The sequence below is a fragment of the Lissotriton helveticus genome, chromosome 11 (genome assembly GCF_964261635.1).
Source record: "Lissotriton helveticus chromosome 11, aLisHel1.1, whole genome shotgun sequence".
Lineage (NCBI taxonomy): Eukaryota > Metazoa > Chordata > Amphibia > Caudata > Salamandridae > Lissotriton > Lissotriton helveticus.
Genome location: NC_136072.1, coordinates 575,437,081 through 575,454,446, shown reverse-complemented (window position 1 = coordinate 575,454,446; position 17,366 = coordinate 575,437,081).

Genomic DNA, 17,366 nt, shown 5'->3' with positions numbered 1-17,366 from the left:
ATACTATTCAAGACCAGGGGGAAGTGGCCCGTTTTATGGAGGAAATAAACAAAGGGGGATCAGCAACCTGGAAGTAGAGTAAGGAAATATGGTGTTAGTTTCTCCCTCGAGGGGATAGGATAGCTAAAATAGAATGTGGAAAAGCCTAGCGAAGGGGGAGGGAGGATTTCCAGGGGGGGTGCACTAAGGAACCCCCCGCCCCCCCAAAAAAGTCCTTTAAAGGGTGTAGAAGGAGCACCATTGATGAAATGTTGTTTTGATCAAAACGAAAGTAAAAAAGGGGGGGGGGAAAGTAGAAAAAAATGGAAAAAGTCGAAGAAAAATCGCATGGGGGCTGAAGCGCTACGGCTATGAGAGGTATTATGCTGGAATGTAAATGGGCTGATGGTCAAAAAGAGAAGGCAATCTATCCTGCAATATTTAAAGCAACGTAGTGCGCAAATATTCATGTTGAAACTCATTTGAGGAGACAGGAATGCAGAGACTTCAGTCAGTCAGTCAAATATCTTTAGTTCGGTTAATAAAAACCATAAAAGCAGTGCAAAATTCTTTATTACACAAGTTAAGATTATACAAATGTACACATGATTGTAGTTCGAAATAGACAGTCTAAAACAATTAAAATCTTTGATACCAAGAGAAAATGAGATAAAATCAATTTCATAGAAATAGACCCACCACAGTTTCATACAATCCTCAGTACATTATTAGTTAAAATTTTGGGCAATATCATCCTACTAATAAATTCGTCTGGTTAAGCCTTGTTTTATTTATGCGCGCTGCCGCTACCAGAAAACTGGCTACACTGTAGGTGACCTGAACAGAGTCCAGCATTTGTAGATGTAGGAGGGCAGGCCTCACCTGGACAAATTTCAGTTCCTTCAGGATTGGAATTAAAACATTTTTACGGGCCACCAAGTAATGCTCACAAAACATCACCAAGTGGAGCGTGTCCTGTGTGGAAAAACTATCACAGGTGCAAGGTGGGGTATCATCTGCGGTCCCCCACTTCGGAGAATTGCCCAGCCTAAGGTGAATGAGGTTGAACCTAAATCTAACCAGAAGGAAGCGATGGTAAGGTTTAGTCACGTACTTCAGGTACGGTTCCATAGCTGGGGAGGTTACCCGCTGATAGATTGATCTCACTATGGGTTTTCTAAGTTCAACCTCCTCCCTTTCTAGCTCCAACAAGTTGAGGAAATTACGCTTGATCCACCCTACGTCCTCGTACCTGAGGCCCTGTGGAAATAAATACATTTCCGGACGCCCTAGCCTAACGCATGCCGCTCTAACATACGAAAGCCAGGGTATTCTATTAGCTCTGTCCAGTGCCACACAGTCCTTTAGTATCAGGTGGTTCAGCGTGATTTCCTCATTCAGCCAGGTTTTAACCCATCTTAACAAAGGGGCCATTTTCAGGTAGTCAGAGATATACCCAAAACCCACTTCACAGTGAATTGAAAATGTGGGGGGTGATTGTGGGAGAGACAAAAGGGATCGGATAAACTTATTTTCTATGATTTGAATCCCAAATTTTGGGGCGTAGCCCCAGATATCAGCCCCATATGAGGCGATTGCCATACACTTTGATTTATAAAGGTGGATCATAGCCTCCATTGGTCTTGCTCCCAATCTCTTTGAGAAGTTCAAAAGGGCTGTGGTAGACTCCTGAGCTTCAGCTGGGGACCCCAATTCCCCTTTTCATCAAATACAACTCCTAGATAACAGAAAACAGGCACCCTTGAAATTGGTGTTCCGTTGCATGTGAAGGTTTTAACCTTCGCCGTTTTCCTGCGTAATCCGGTCACCATTACATGGGATTTCGAGGTATTGATTTTTAGGTCCAGGGCTTCCATAAAAGTGCCAAAGTGATCTAACAGTTTTTGTAGTCCCATGCCTGTAAGTGCAAGAAGGACGGCATCGTCCGCGTACAGCAGGACCGGAATAGCAGACCCTCCCATACGTGGAACGTCCAGGGTGGCCAGGTCCAGGGATTTACCCAAGGAGTTAATATAGAGCGTAAATAGAAGAGGGGCCAGGATGCAGCCTTGTCTGACCCCTCTTCCTGAATTGAATTGCTCCGTACACCTGCCATCCCTTGTTACCCTAACAGATGCCAACAAATTCTGTTGTAGATCACTTAAATAATTAACCAAAGTAGTGTCTAGACCCATATCCCACAAAATAAACCATAATTTTGAACGATTAACTAAATCAAATGCAGAAGATAGATCCATAAAACCCAAATATAGAAGCCCCTCCTTCACCACTGTGTATTTGCTAACAATAAAGTGTAGGTTCAAGCATTGGTCCATAGTCCCCCTGTGAGCTCTAAAGCCATACTGGAGATCAGAGAGAACCCCACTCCCCTCAAGCCAATCCCCCAGTCTCTGTAAAATGACTCTGCCTAAGATCTTAACGGCAGAGTCCAACAGGGAGATTGGCCTGTAGCAAGCGGGGTCCCCTCTGTTCCCTTTCTTAAAGATTGGGCCAATAATGGAAGATGACCAGGATGATGGAAAACCTGCGGTGGTTATTGCATTAAAAACATTTGTTAAAATTTTAGACCAAAATTGTGGATACAGAATATAAAGGTCTGCGGGGACCCCATCACGACCAGGGGCCTTGTGTTTACTTGTATCTTTTATTGCCTTTTCTACCTCAGAGGTATTAAACTTAATGGGTGTAATGTATCGGGGTACTATGGTATCAGTGGAGATTAAAACCCCTAACTCTGTGTCATAAATATTTTTAAAGTGCTCTAGCCAGCTCTCATCAGCGATTACACAGTCCATGTCTGATTTCCCATCCTCTGTGAAAAACGACTGGTTAATAATGGCCCAGAATTTTTTGCTGTGCCTCAGCACATCTGCAGATTGCAGATTGTCCCAGGCTTCTTCCTTAATTTGGTGCTTGCGTAATGCGAGTGCCAGTTTATATTCCTTGCGGAGTTTCGCCACTAGAACTTTATTCCTGGGTCTGTGTTTTAGTGCTTTAAGTAGAGCACCATGGGTGAGTGAACACTTTTTGTCGAACCATTTGTGCGCCCTCCCACAGTGTGAGCCATTACTAGATTCCAGGTTCTTAGAAATCTGTGAGCATATCTCGACATAAGCAGCCACAACATCAGCCCCTGATGAAGTGGGGTCTAAGCAGACGGCCATATTAGCCTCAGTTTCCTGTGCAAGTGTCTAAAAAAAAGCTTCTGGAATGACCTTCTCCCACTTAATCCGCCTACCCTGCTCCCTGGTTGACAGATGTCTTGGAGCCGCTACTCCTAGATTCCTCCCATGCATGACACTCTCAAGGTCCACAGCCAATAGAACAGGGTTGTGATCACTAAACATTGTGATCACTACCCTATAGTCCAAGGTTTTGGCTAACACCCCAGGGGATACAAAGATGTAGTCAATGATGGTATTTGCTCCCCTCCCAATAAATGTGGGTGCTCTGACCTTATCCTGGCCTAGACCTGATTCAAATAAATTTAAATTGGAGAGGAGGCTTTCAAGAGCATCACCCTCCTTGCTATGTTCAAAATGGGGGATCCCCTCCACAGGTGATCCTCCATGTCCATCACTGTAACAATCCCCCTCACAGGGGTGAATATTAAAATCTCCTAGGATAACCATCTCTGGAGCAGAAGTACAATCATGTTTATAGACTGACAAAAAATCTCCCAGGGTAATCAGGTGCTCATTCTCAGATGAGCCCTCCTTGGAATTATAAAAATTAGTAAATAAACATTTCAGGTGGTCCGAAGTCGTCCATTCAATTATAAGTGAGTTCATAGGGGCGGGTCCTACTTTTTTGAAAACCCCAGCCAGGTTAAGTGAAAACAAAGTGAGCAGTCCCCCTTTAGCTCTTCCCATTGCTCCCGATACTGCTGGAGTAGAGAAGCTGAGAAAACCATCCAATGAAAAAGTGGACGATGTATCCCAGGTCTCTTGGAAGGCCAGTATATCATACTGGTTAATAAACTCAAGCCAAATAGTGTCAGAGGTTTTTGAACTAAGTCCTGCCACATTCCAGGTAAGAATTTTACAGCAAGGTCTCTGTAAACTAGGCACCCCTTCGTCCTCAGCTAGAACATCAGGCAGTCAATCGTTAGTCTCCATTGATGTCAAGGGGGAGAAACGATTGGCAAGGCTAATTGCAGCTGGACCCACACTGTCCTGTGACACATAATCAACTACACTAGGAGGGTCTCTTCCCACCCCGCCTGATAACTCTCGGCCAGGTCTTAGTTGTACCTTGTTAAAGCGCTGCTGGTAAGATAGATGTGAGGTAACACGGGCAGGCCCCTCCTGACGAATCACAGGTGTTTTGCCCAGAGATCTTGTTATCGCACCTGGGGGATAAAAAAACCCAGAGGGAGGGGTCTAATACCATCATTTGACAACTCTGAGGCATCCCAGAACAGCCTGTGTGCGCTGTCATAGTTGTTAAAATTTACAACCAAGCAGTCCCCTGGGATAGTTTTAGGAAGATTCCCCACCCAACTCACTCTTCTTGCCGCAATAACAGTGCTTGTAATGTCTGTGCCTCCAGTACTGAACTCTGCGCAGTATTCCCCGGCCAAGCCCATCAAGTATTTACTTGTCTCCCCTTTACCGGCCCTTAGTGGAGGAATCCCTGTAAAAACAGCCACCAGGGGGGCCGCGTCAGGGGGGAGATGCAAACATTTTGTTCTATAGAAAGCCCCATATGTACCTGATTAGTAGTATGTACATCCAATTTAGTGTGTTTGGGCTCCTCCACAATACCTCCATTAGCCTGGATGTTCTCGCTAGAGGTTTCCCTTCGATAGGTTGTGATGTTACTACCCGTATTGCTGGAAATACCAGGTGGGGGATTAGTTACCTTCTCGTTCTGACTTGCGAATTGTTTGAGAAGGGTGTCAATTTTCTTACACTTAGCCAATAGGCCCGCTACACATTCATTTAGTGTGTCCACTATGTCCTTTGCTACTGCTTCCAAAGCTGGTTCAAGTCTTTTTATGAACAGTTCTTCCACGATATCACATACATTGTCCCTTAAAGTGGCAGCTTGGTGAATAGATTTCCCATGAGGAGCTTTCCTTTTGACACCCTTTGCGTGAGATCTTCGTCTTCGCGTAGTCATGAGCGAGGGGGCTAACAGGGTTCCAGTCATTTGGGTGGGGTGTAATGGAGATGGAGGATTTGGGGGAGCAGTCGGCGGGGCTGCCGGACAGGGGTTATTAATGGTGATAATTGTAGGTTCTAATGGTATGCACTGTGCAAGTTCAGGGGTAAATCCATGATCTGTGGCAGAGGTGTTGTTAATAGGTTCCAGACCAAGTTCCTTTTCAGCGTGAGCAATTTCCTTAGTTAAAACCCCCACAGCAGAAGTTAGGTATGAAATTATAGATTCAGATTTACGTGGGATCTTGGCAACCTTACCTTCTTGGTCGCCTCGACATATCTGTTTTCTCTTTCCCATGGCAAATGGAAGAGGGGTGGCCCGACCCGACCACTGCTGGCCCCTGATGGCCACAGATGGCCCGCCCTCTGCCCGGGCTCAGCCCGGCGCCGCCCGCGCGTCTCCCATGTCGCGGGGGCTCTAGCTGGACTTAAGAGCACCTCCGGGAGCGGGACAGGGCGTGCGCGACTTCCGGTTGTGTGGGCCGCTGGGCAATGTAGTCCGCCGTGCTGCGATGTCCTGGTGGTGCGGCGTCAGGCGGTAGCAATGCTGGGAAGCAGCGCTGAAAGGCTCCAAGAACCCTCCGCCACTCCCAGGTCAATTGCAGAGTCTTATTCCTAAAACAAAGATGGGTAAGGGGAGTAGTGGCTACAGACCAATTACACTGCACCAAGAGGGTAGTCATAATATTTAAAGTAAGGGCCAGGATTGAATTGGTTCGATACAAGGCTGGTGTTGGGGGGCGATGGAGTATAACTGAAGTTAATATTTATCGGAATTTCTATACATTGGTAAGCGACTACGGCCCAAACATTGATGATGTTTCACATTTAGGGGATCTGTTCTCCACCTTAACAGATTTCAAGGCCCCTGTCATCTCAGGAGGAGATTTTAATATTCTCCTAGATAATAATTTATTTATTTAGCACACCAGTACTGTCTAAATCGTTGGAACTGGTTAAAAGGTGGAGTTAAGTGTTTAATTACAAAGAGCAAAATATTATGGCAGAACTTCTCTTTTTTTTTTCCTCGTTTTTACTGCCATGTTACTGGTATATATATATATATAATATATATATAATGATAGATCCTCTGTAAGTATACTGATTAATTCCCTTAAAATGAGAACATACCAGGTGAATATGATGGAAAACTGCAATTTGTGCAAATGTTTTCTGTAAATTACATGGAATCAATAGGGAGTATACCTTCCATAGTTAAAAGAATAGCCACTTTTCAAGGTTGGACTATTTTTTCATGGATAGAAAAAGAGGTGGAGAGAGTAGTGGGTATGGAACATCTCCCTATGCCCCTCTCAGATCATGCAGCGCTGTTTCTAAAAACTTGATCTAAGGATCTCACAGGAGCTGGGTAGATGGACTGTAAATAGAAGGGTTCTACTCTCAGAGGACATAGTTGCCAAATTATCACACGACTCAAAGGATTTCTTTACCTGGAATCTAACATCAACACCCATACGTGTGGTATGGGATGCTTATAAGCCCTAAATAATTAAGGGGTACACTAAATAGTATAACGATTAGTTGGGCAAGGGGAGAGAAATTGGAATTTACCAGGCTAGAGGAAGGGATTGGAAAGGTTGAGATAGAGCTGAAAAGCACGTCATTGGACACAGAAGAGAGGCAAAGAATAGCTGCAAACTTGGAAGATCTACAAATAGAATTTAAAGCTAAAATCGAAGAAAAATTACAGCAATCATGGGAAGTCAGTACAGCAAGAGATATAGTGTAGGGCGAATGTTGTGGAAAACATCTTGCATGGAAAGCAAGGCTGGAAAGGAGTCGGAATTATATAAGGAAGATCGAAGTGGGGAACGCCAGGCAGATCACAAAAGATTGCTGTAAGATAAGAGAGGCTTTTAAAGATTTTTTTTCAAGAACTGTATACGGAGGAAAGCGTAGTAAATAAAGCTAGTATAGAAGCATGGTTCATCGATAAGCATCTTCACAAGATGTCACAGGCACAACAGGATTTCCTCGGTGAAGAAATAACGGTGGGAGAGTGAAGAAATAACGTTGGGAGATATTGACAGCAATAAAGAGAATAAAGAAGGGCAAAGCGGCCGGCCCAGATACGATTCCCAGCGAGCTTTACTACAACATCGCGGAGGAGATAATCCCATTCTGGACTAAGCTCTTCAATTCAATCTTGTTGGATGGTAATCCAATTCCAGAATCATTGAATGAGGCGGTGATATAATTAATTCCAAAGGCTGGTAAAAATCCCTCCCAATTTTTAATCTTTCCGTCCCATCTCCCCACTCAACAGTGACTATAAGATCTTTACTAGTATCCTGGTGGCACGTATCAACAAGGTTGAAGGGAGTTTAATTCATTAATATCTAAGAGGTTTCATTCCCGGTAGGCAGCTAAGACAGTTAAATCATGCCCTGATTGGTACTATTGATCTTGCTACATCTAATGGGGCCCCCCTAGCAATAATTATGGTGGACTCAGCCAATGCCTTTGACCGTGTCAACTGGAGATACCTTATGGCAGTCTTTGATAATTTTGTTATGGGTAGGCCCCTAATAGATGTATTGGAGAAGATCTACAGAAAGTCCAGGGCTCATATCTTGATGAATGAGAGTTTATCAACACCAGTTACAATTAGTAGGAGGGCGAGGCATGGCTGCCCCCTGTCACCCATTTTATTTGATCTATATATTGAGCCATTTGTCCGAAGTATTAGGTTGAAAGAGAGGATAAAATATTTTAAAGCAGGAACATTCACTAGGAAATTCGCGTTGTATGCAGATGACTTAATGCTTTTTACTTCTGATGTTCATTCCACTCTTCCTCAGCTTGTGGCAGAGGCAAGAACGTTTTGGCTTTTGTCAGGATACTAGAAAAATGAGGGAAAAAACTAAATAATGATTTGGAATCAGGATGAGGGGGAAATAAAAAGCTTAACAGAAATGAAACACCTAGGGATAAAAATAACCACAGATTTAGGAACAGTAGCTGCCCTGAATCTGGAGAAAATCAGTGGTGAATTAGGCAAACTGGTGAAGAGATGGCAGAATCTGCCATTGACTATCTATGGGTGGGTGAATCTGGTGAGCATGTTCATCCTGCCAAAAGCTTTGAGTTTTGATTAAAAAAAGCATTCTAGCGCTGCAAGGAAAAATCACAGCTTTTATTTGGGCTAATAAAGGTGTGCACCTAACATGGAAGAAACTGAGGAGGAAATTGGGAGCAGGGGGCTTGGGTCTTCCCGACTTGCAGCTGTATTGTTGGGCATTTCAGCAAAAGAATTGTAGAATGTTAATTTTAAACCCTGAGGAGTCCATAGTGGGAAGTATGTATAGAGTAATGTTGGTGGGGGTTTCTAAGGAGGATTTTTTTGTATAAATTTGGGGCCCCCAAATATTTTAAGAAGGTCTTGTTAAAATGTTTACAGGTCGCGGCTAGAACGTGGTTTGAGGTCAGATCACTCCTGGGGATCGAATATCACAGCTTGCTACCTCCTGTATGGGATGCACCTGGTACCCCAGAATGTAGCTTGATTCCCTTGCCCTGCCACTAAGGCAGACAGGTGTAAGTAGATGGGTGCAGTTGCTTGATGGTGGGCAATGTTTGACATGGGAGTACTGGAATCAGAGGACTGGAGGGGAAATCTCCAGATTTAAAATAATCGAAGTAAATTTGTTGTTGAGAACTCAGGCCTGGGTAAAAATCGATTCTAAGCAAATGGACATTGACCTCCAAGATTCACAACCCAGGAAAAAGGAGGTGGCGATATGGTATCCAACATCTCCTCACTGCGGCCCATGAGAAGCTGAGAGCACCCTTCGCCGTATGGGATGTATACTTGCTGGACGTCAAAATGGAAGAGCTGTGGCAAATATCTCTATCTACATTATATTCTGTAGTTAAATCTGCTGCACTAAAGAAGAATCACTTTTACACCCTTAACAGAGTCTACTGGACCCCAAAAAGATGGGCGAAAATACAGGGAGATGCTAATTCTAAGTGCAAAAGGTGTGGATGATGTGCACATCTTCGCCGCTTGTCTGGTGTTGGAAGGCTTCTGGTCAGCTGTGGTTAAGACCATATCAGATGAGCTTGGCATACAGGTGGAGGTAAGCACTATCCTGATTATGTTTGCGATTAGGCAACAAGACGTGTGGGGCTCAAATCTGAACAATAAGTAGAGAAATTTGATGTTCTATTTTATATTGATTGCAAGAAGGTAGATATGTAAATTGTGGACCCAAAGTATTTCCCCCGTATGGAACGCTTGGAAGAACTCAGTGGCTTATTTGAGAGGATGGACAGGCGGGAGGACTAGAAATAAGGCAGCATCGAACGATAAAATATACAGGTTTGCTCTCAGAAGGTCAAACCCTCCTGTCTTTGTTTCTTTGCGGTATTGATCTGTCTAATGATTACATCTTCTTATAGCAGTGGGCATGGGAGGTAAAGGAATACGAAATAGCCCAAGAACGTATCTGCTAAAAGAAGAAAGTCCAATTCGATTGATGAGTGGCAGCCACAGTACGCTACCTAATGTGCCGGCCACTTGTAATTGGAGATAGTATGAATACTTTAAAAAAAACATAGATAGGTTCATACATTAGTAATGTTTAGTGAGTATTAAGGCCAATATGTTAGACGCAATGGGCATGTATGCACTCTTGTCAGCATACAGGCCATTTCACAGTCCACCTACTGCTGCCATTACCTAAACTATCTCCCCCAGGAATTTTCACAATTGAATGTTTTCAGGCTATTACCTGCAAGATACAGCACATTACTCTCATACATATGCGATCAAGAACACGCATACACACATGCATCACATGGATATGTATGAGTTGAAGTGCATCTAAGTAACAATGCGTTCTGAAATGTATGGACAGACAGCTGGATATATAAAGGACCAAATATATCATGATGTGATTGAGGTAAAAGGGTTCCAAGTATGTCAATAAGTTAATATTAGAGAAGTGTCTGTCAGGTCTGTTTATTTGGAGGTAGCTAACCACACTCTGTCTATGTTTCAACTACCTGGAACAGGGACATTCTATGCTGCAATGTGTGTGGTCCTGTGCATTTGCCATAAACGTTAAGCATTGCTGAGCACAATATGTGTTGCTTGCTACACATTACTCATTTCACATAGGTGATTGGACATAGATTCTACCCTCTTTCATGCTGTATGACCATCCCAACAGAGAACCTAAATTGACTATGTGTACCATTCCATATGTACAAAACATCATTGTTCCAAATCAGTCTTACTATTAACATGGGTATACATTCATTAGGCCAGACACTGCCATTTCATGTCTCTACAAGGCCAAGACCTTGGTACTTTTGCATTGTAACTTTAGAAGAAATACAGCCTTCTTATGACGGTTGGTCTTGATTCATTCCGTAGATGTCTTTTGTGGCTGGACATGCCACTTGTGCTGCTAATAGTAATTCAAAAATGTAATTGAGGACAACCTGGACAACATCAGCATGGTCTGATACATATGTCCTTCCTCTCCAACAGACAATATGACCCATGAATAGGAGAAGGCCATTAAATAATCCTTCGGAGAGGTCTGGCAGGTTGCCAAGGCTTACAGGCACATAGAAAGAAAGCACAAGAAATGGAAGGCAGGGGGGACCAGGAGTCATCACCTAGGGGATGAAAATGCAGGGCAATCACCAGGCAGGAAGTGGAGGGGTCCCATGGTGGTTATCCAGGGACAGTCCCCGGGCCATCCTTATTACAGTTGGCAGTGCCACCACTGCTGTCCTCACTACGTCAGGACAAACATCAGACTATGAAAGCAGTTCCTGAAAGATAATGCTGACATTAAGTTGAGGTTGGCTAGCATTAAACTGCAGGTGGTCACACGTATGTGAATGGTTTGCACGTTACAGCAGTCAGTGGACAGGATCACTCCCACCAACTTTCTGTCCCTCCCCAGTTTAAATTTGTTGTTTTTATTGATTAGTATTTTAGCATAGATCAGAAGAGGTTTTAGCATAGGGATAGATTTTGTTAGTTTTGTGATTTTATAGATTTTACAAAAAATGCAAAAATATATATATTTGTTTAGGTTTTAATGTTTAGGTAGTTTGTGTATAGTTGTAGTTTATGTTTGTCTCTTGTGCAAATGTGTATTAGGGGTGGGGGTTGATGTTTAACATGTCTGTTGTGGTATATGTGTAGAGTATCATATGGTATGGTTAGGTAGGTTAGGATTGTTTTAAGTTAGGGTAGTGTAGGTAATTTAGCAGATATTGTTTTAGGTGTAGTTTAGCTAGGATTAGTTAGTGTTGTTTAGTGACTTTTAGATTTTAAGAATTTTATGGTGTCTTAAATGAATTTTTTTATTGGACTTTCACAGCTGCTTACTCATTAACTGTGTGGCTGTTGTCATATCTGCTTAGGTTGGGTTAAGCACATGCTATAGGATTTCCTGACAATGTACATGTTTAACTAGGTAGAGCACCAAAGTAGTAGATCATGTCAAGTTTGTAATGGAGTCACTTAAGGGATCTTCAAATGTGATTGTGCACTGTAAGTGGCACTCTTGCTGCAAATGGAAACACAGCCCAAAACAGGTATTCACCTACTGTTCCACTGTGTGTGTACTAACCCTGCGCGTATTTCACGTAGTCACACTACGCGTAGCTATGCGAAGTGCACTTCGCACTACCCAAGCTACGAAAACTGTGTAGTGCGGTAGGGAAATTCTTTTCGCACTGATTGCACAGTGCTGGATGCTTGTCCGCACTGTGCAATCATTGCAAACGGCATCTTGCACAGTGCAAGCGGTCGTTTTCTGCCGCTCGAGTAGATTTGTACTCGAGCGGACGTTTTCTCAATGTAGACTGGTAGTTTCTCATTGCGAGCGGTCGCAAGCATACGCGACCACCCGCAATGAGAAACCTGACCTCCCGCATTGAGAATCTCGCCGAGAGGTTTATTTTCCACGCTCGTGATTGGCAACTTGATGTTGATGATCGCAAACGAGGAAAAAGTGTCGCCGGGATGTCATTTTGCTCGCTCGTGGTCGCCAACTTGACATTGAGGACTGCGAGCAAGCAAAAAATGCCCACTACGCTATGCTACTTGTTATTGCACTGTGCTATGTGCAATTTGCGTAGGTTATAGATGCGCAAACTATGCAAACTACGCGAGCGTAGCGTAGTCCTACGCCCAGGGTTAGTGTGTACATGATGCTACATGTTTTGTAGAGATGATTACATCAAACCATTGTGACTAATCAAGAATGTGTTGGGTCACACACCAATGGTAGCCACTTACACACCCTCTCCTGCTGCACTTTGTTGTCACATCACTGTTATTTGTTGGCTAGTATGCATGGAACTATCAACAACCTGGGCAGAAACTTCATTCAGTCATACCATAGACTATTTGCTAACTGTATCACTTCATGCATGTGACTTTGGGTAACTACTTGCTAGTTAAGATGCCCATAGGGATCACGTAAACGATTATCCTTGGCCTGTGCAGATTTTCCCAGCGGTCTATGAAAATAATTCCCTTTTGATAGTAGGTAGTGTTTTAGGGTCAGCACAGCCACCATGGTCTACTTAGTCCAGTCATGAATCCAACACACTGATTCCAGTGAGTAATTACATAGACATGTGAAGCAAAGAGCAAGAGGCAGTCCTTGCAGCAACAATCCCAAAATAATCATGCGAAATATGGAAGAGAGGAGTGTTCCAGTGAGGAGCAGGACCAAAATGCTATTAAGGAAGATAGTCCACAAATAGGTGAGATCAACAGATGGGGAAGCAAATAGAGAACAGTACCAGTTGAGAAGTACTCTGGCATGATCATAAACACAGGTCAAAAGAGGAATTGGCCAGGAGGCACAGAGAAATGCTATTAGACAGTTTTTCAGTGGAAAGAGGTGAAGTCTACATCTTCATCCTCTGATGTGTGTGGTGCCTCCAATGAGGGGGGCGTTGTTGGTGACTCAGGCCACACACATCAGTGGCTGAAGATGTGGATCCCCTGTCCACAGCGGCATTTCTCTGCAACAATAAGTAAGGCAGCACAGCACTAAGAAGGGCCTGCTGGTTTGCCAGCACAGCAACATTGTCATGGTGTAAGTCACTCATTGTTGTTATATGGGAGTCCTGCTTCCACTCCATGGACTCCAGGATGTTGTTGATCACCCCCAGCTGGATTACAACCTCGCTGGTGCCACTTTGGCTGGGCAGTTGTTCGTGCCACTGCCTCATGACACCAGCGATGTCAGCCAGGGACTGATCCAAGCCATGAAACGCAGGGTAGGTGCCTCTAATAGCAGCTGAGGTGTCCCTAATGGGATTGAGGCATCTACAGACTCCCTCTAGGATGCCGGCCATGGTCTTCATCTCCGCCCACACCTCGTCTACCAGCTCCCGCTGGACTCCTACCGCACAATGTTGGAATTCATCTTGGTGGTCCTTGGAGTCCAGGGCTGAGGATGGGCTGACAGGTGGTATTTTTTGAGTGATAGGCAGGTCCTCTGAAGATCCCACAACACTGTCAGCCCTTTCCGTGAACGGAGACGGTGTTTCAATGGAAGCCAGCATTTGCCGGAGGGTGTCTTGGTCAAGGGTTGGCAGGCTGTCATCCTCAGCAGGATCCTCATCTAGGACAGGAAGCTGGTCAGGAGAAGCCGGTACATCATCTGCAATGAAATAGATATATGTTGATGGTGATCCATGTTAGATGTTGACATGAGTAAACTGGTTGACATTCAGGCTTTCTACTAATTCACTTTCATGTCGACATTGATGAGTAGGACATCTGTTCCTCATACTTATTGAGGCCAAGTTGCATTGTAGTTGCCTTTCAAATGGCAGTATCTCTGCATTGGTCACACAGCCCCTATGTGACAAGGCTGGATTGTTGTGCCATGACACATATTGCAATGTAGTTACACAACACACTGGACCTGCCATTTCTGCATGTGTGATATGTGGTAACATCCAAATCTGCCTTGGTGATTTGCTCTCTTATTCATGCTGCCAATACTGATTGTATTTTGACGTATGGATATCACTACTGTGCACACTGCACCTAGTTCCCACAGTGCATGTATTCCAAGTGACCATCATCCCACATCTCCTGTGAAGTTGATGTCGTTGTCATGAATTAGTTATGATCCTGCAGTCTGCTTTTCACACAGTGCACCACAGTACACCACAGAACTCTACCTTGCTGTGCTGTCTTGCATGCACATTGTTCATTCATGTAGTCAAGGGTTCAGTTTGCACACATATCCTGCACACCTTTACAAAGCTTCTAACCTTGCTACACTACGGGAATGTTTTTGGGAATGTCCTATTTGTGTGTACTTAAGTGATTTCATTGCACATACAGTTCGCTCCATAGTTGTGGACAGCGGGCACTGTGTACCAACTCGGAGGGGATGGGTCCAGTCAAACTAGGTAGATTGCTGGCACTGATGCTCACCCCTTTTCATCATTGTCAATGTTGGTTATCTGCAGAGTAATACACATCATTTGACTCAGGCCCCCTTACTTGTATGTGTACATGCCTTTTCTGGCAATCCTCATTTTGGGCCAGGGACTCAACTTACTGCCACACACTGATGGAACCCAGATCATACATTAACTCTCATGTGCCTAAAACACCAACAATATGCATGACCATATCCAATGGACTGGCATGGCTGGCCGTTTGTGAGGTATAGGGGTCAAGCTGTACCCCACATGGTAGCAGTGGTAGAATTGGTGAAGTGTAACTACCCAGGTTTGCATCACAACTGGGCCCATCGACCTTAGACTCCAACCATCTCTGACTCCTGCCCTTTGTGGTGGCAAACTAGTTCATCCTATACCTTGACAGATTCTTGTTTTACATCCTCCTATTTTGACATATGTGGCATGGTGAGACAATTTGCTTTCAGACTCCCTCTTGCTACGTGCTGCATCTTCACCCACGGCCACCTCACATGTAGGATGTAGTACCCCAATGGGCTCCCCCCTGTCATCCCTTCCCAGCTGCGACACAAGTGTGACACTGTCAGACACAGCAGTGCATGTATATTGTCAGGCTACCTTGCAGTACACATATCCCTTCTTACCCCCTTGCTATGCAATATCTCCCTATTCAGACATAGTGGCAGTGTACTGAGCCAGCCCCTACAATGCACTGCACTACCAGGGGCCCACTAGGGCCACACACAGTCTTTTGTTTCAACACACATAGTCCTCTGGTGTGCATCGCTTGCACTCACTCCCACACCTAGTCTGAAATATTACATGATATGAGTTCGGCTGGTCCCTACCATGACAGCTGACACCTATGTGCTCTCACCCCGCATGTGGGGACAGCTGCTTGTTATGTAGTTTAATGCAGGTTACTATACATGTGGCTCTTGGCATGTTCCTATGTGTTGATACCTCACATGTCCCACACCTTACTCTCAGGTGAGCAGTTACTCCTCAGACAAGCCCATTCCATTCCATTGCTTTACAGTCCAGATTTGTGTGACACAGTGGCCTCATGGTGCACTGTGGTCTACATTGTCACAGCCAGGTTGTGCAGGTTTCATGTGTTTATGCATGATGTGTTTTTCCAGTCCATGTCTTTTGCTTTGTATTGTAGGACTTGTAGTTCTGGTGACTTATGTTGTACATTCCACTACAAGTGCCAGTATACAAAAGTGAACCTGGACTGATGCACTTCACACATGGAAGAGAAAAATATGATGGAAGTGGACTGAGGTGTGCAACATGTAACTTGGGCAGTGGGACTTACATGTGTGTGATATTTAACTGTAAATGACCCGGATTCCTGCCCTTTGCCCTGCACACAGTGCAGTGGAGTGCTGGTACATAGCTAGCCATACTGCACACCACGACAATTTTGCCCACGTTGCCCAGTGTTGCGACTTACCCTGTAATGTTTTGTTGTTACTTGTGGCAAGCACAGTCCTGTCCCGAAACTACTGCCAACTTCTATGGGATGACAGCTGCCTCCTGGGGCGCCGGGCCTCCTCCTCTGGTCTGCATGGCTGCCTTCAGGTTGTTGACCTGTTTCTCATTCGTCCTGCACTCATAGTCATGCCAGAGTTTTTTTACAGTCGGTGACTGTCCTCTTCACTAGTCCTGCACTGTTCATCTTGGCCACTATGGACTGCCAATTAGCCTCCTTCTTCCCTAATGGCAATTTTGAGGTGACAAAGAGCTACTGTTGGTGCTTTGTCATCTCAGTGATCAGGATGTCATTATCGTCACTGAAATTGCACTCCCTCTTTCCCTGGGAAACTGTCTGGACACCTTGGCTTGTGTTAGGGTTATTGGGGTTTGTTGTCTTGGCTTCTGCTCTCTGCTCCCTGCTCCACAGCTGTCTACTGTGAAGTGTGCCAATCTTTTTTTTTTATCAAAACATCATTTTTTATGTTTATTGGAGTTGTTCCCGATGCGTCAGTTTCTGCTGCAACATCATGTCCACGGAACTGTCAACTTTTTTTGATGCAGCCTGCACATTGCACCATGATGCACCGTACTATAAATATGACGCATCCATGATGTTTAAAAATGATGTAACGAAACACAAGTCATTTTGCCGCAACGCAGTGATACCTCAGTTCTTGTAAATGAGGGCAGCAGATTTTGAAACCACAAAAATCTCCATGTTCAGGTAAATACCATTCTTTTACACCACATATCAGCAGATTTGTCAGAGCCTAATTAGTGGGAAAAACTTGGTAACTCGGGCTGCTAATCTCCCATCTTGTGTGACCTGTGATAATCACCTACAACTTTCTGGATCACTCAAGTTAATCAGATTGACTTTCATGGATCTGCAGCATATGTGCCACTGGAACCCATGTACATGTCATCATAAAGGAGCAAATTAAAAAAAATAGAATAATAAAAAGTGAACTTGATCTGTCACAAAGCGATAAGGAATCAGGGGGCATATTACCAAGCAATAGCAATAATTATTGCTATTGCTTGGTTAGAGACAAAAAGTTACAGCTGAGCTGCGGCGATTTTTATCGCAGATAAACCTTGGTATTACCAAGGTTTATCGCAAATGCGATAAAAAACGGCCGCAATGCATGAAAATCGCTGAAAAGTCAGCGATATTCATGCATTACCGAGCTAATGCTCTTAGCCATGTTATCCACCTCCCATTGGATAACATGGCTAAGAACTGCTCAGGGCAGGTGTTAGCTTTTG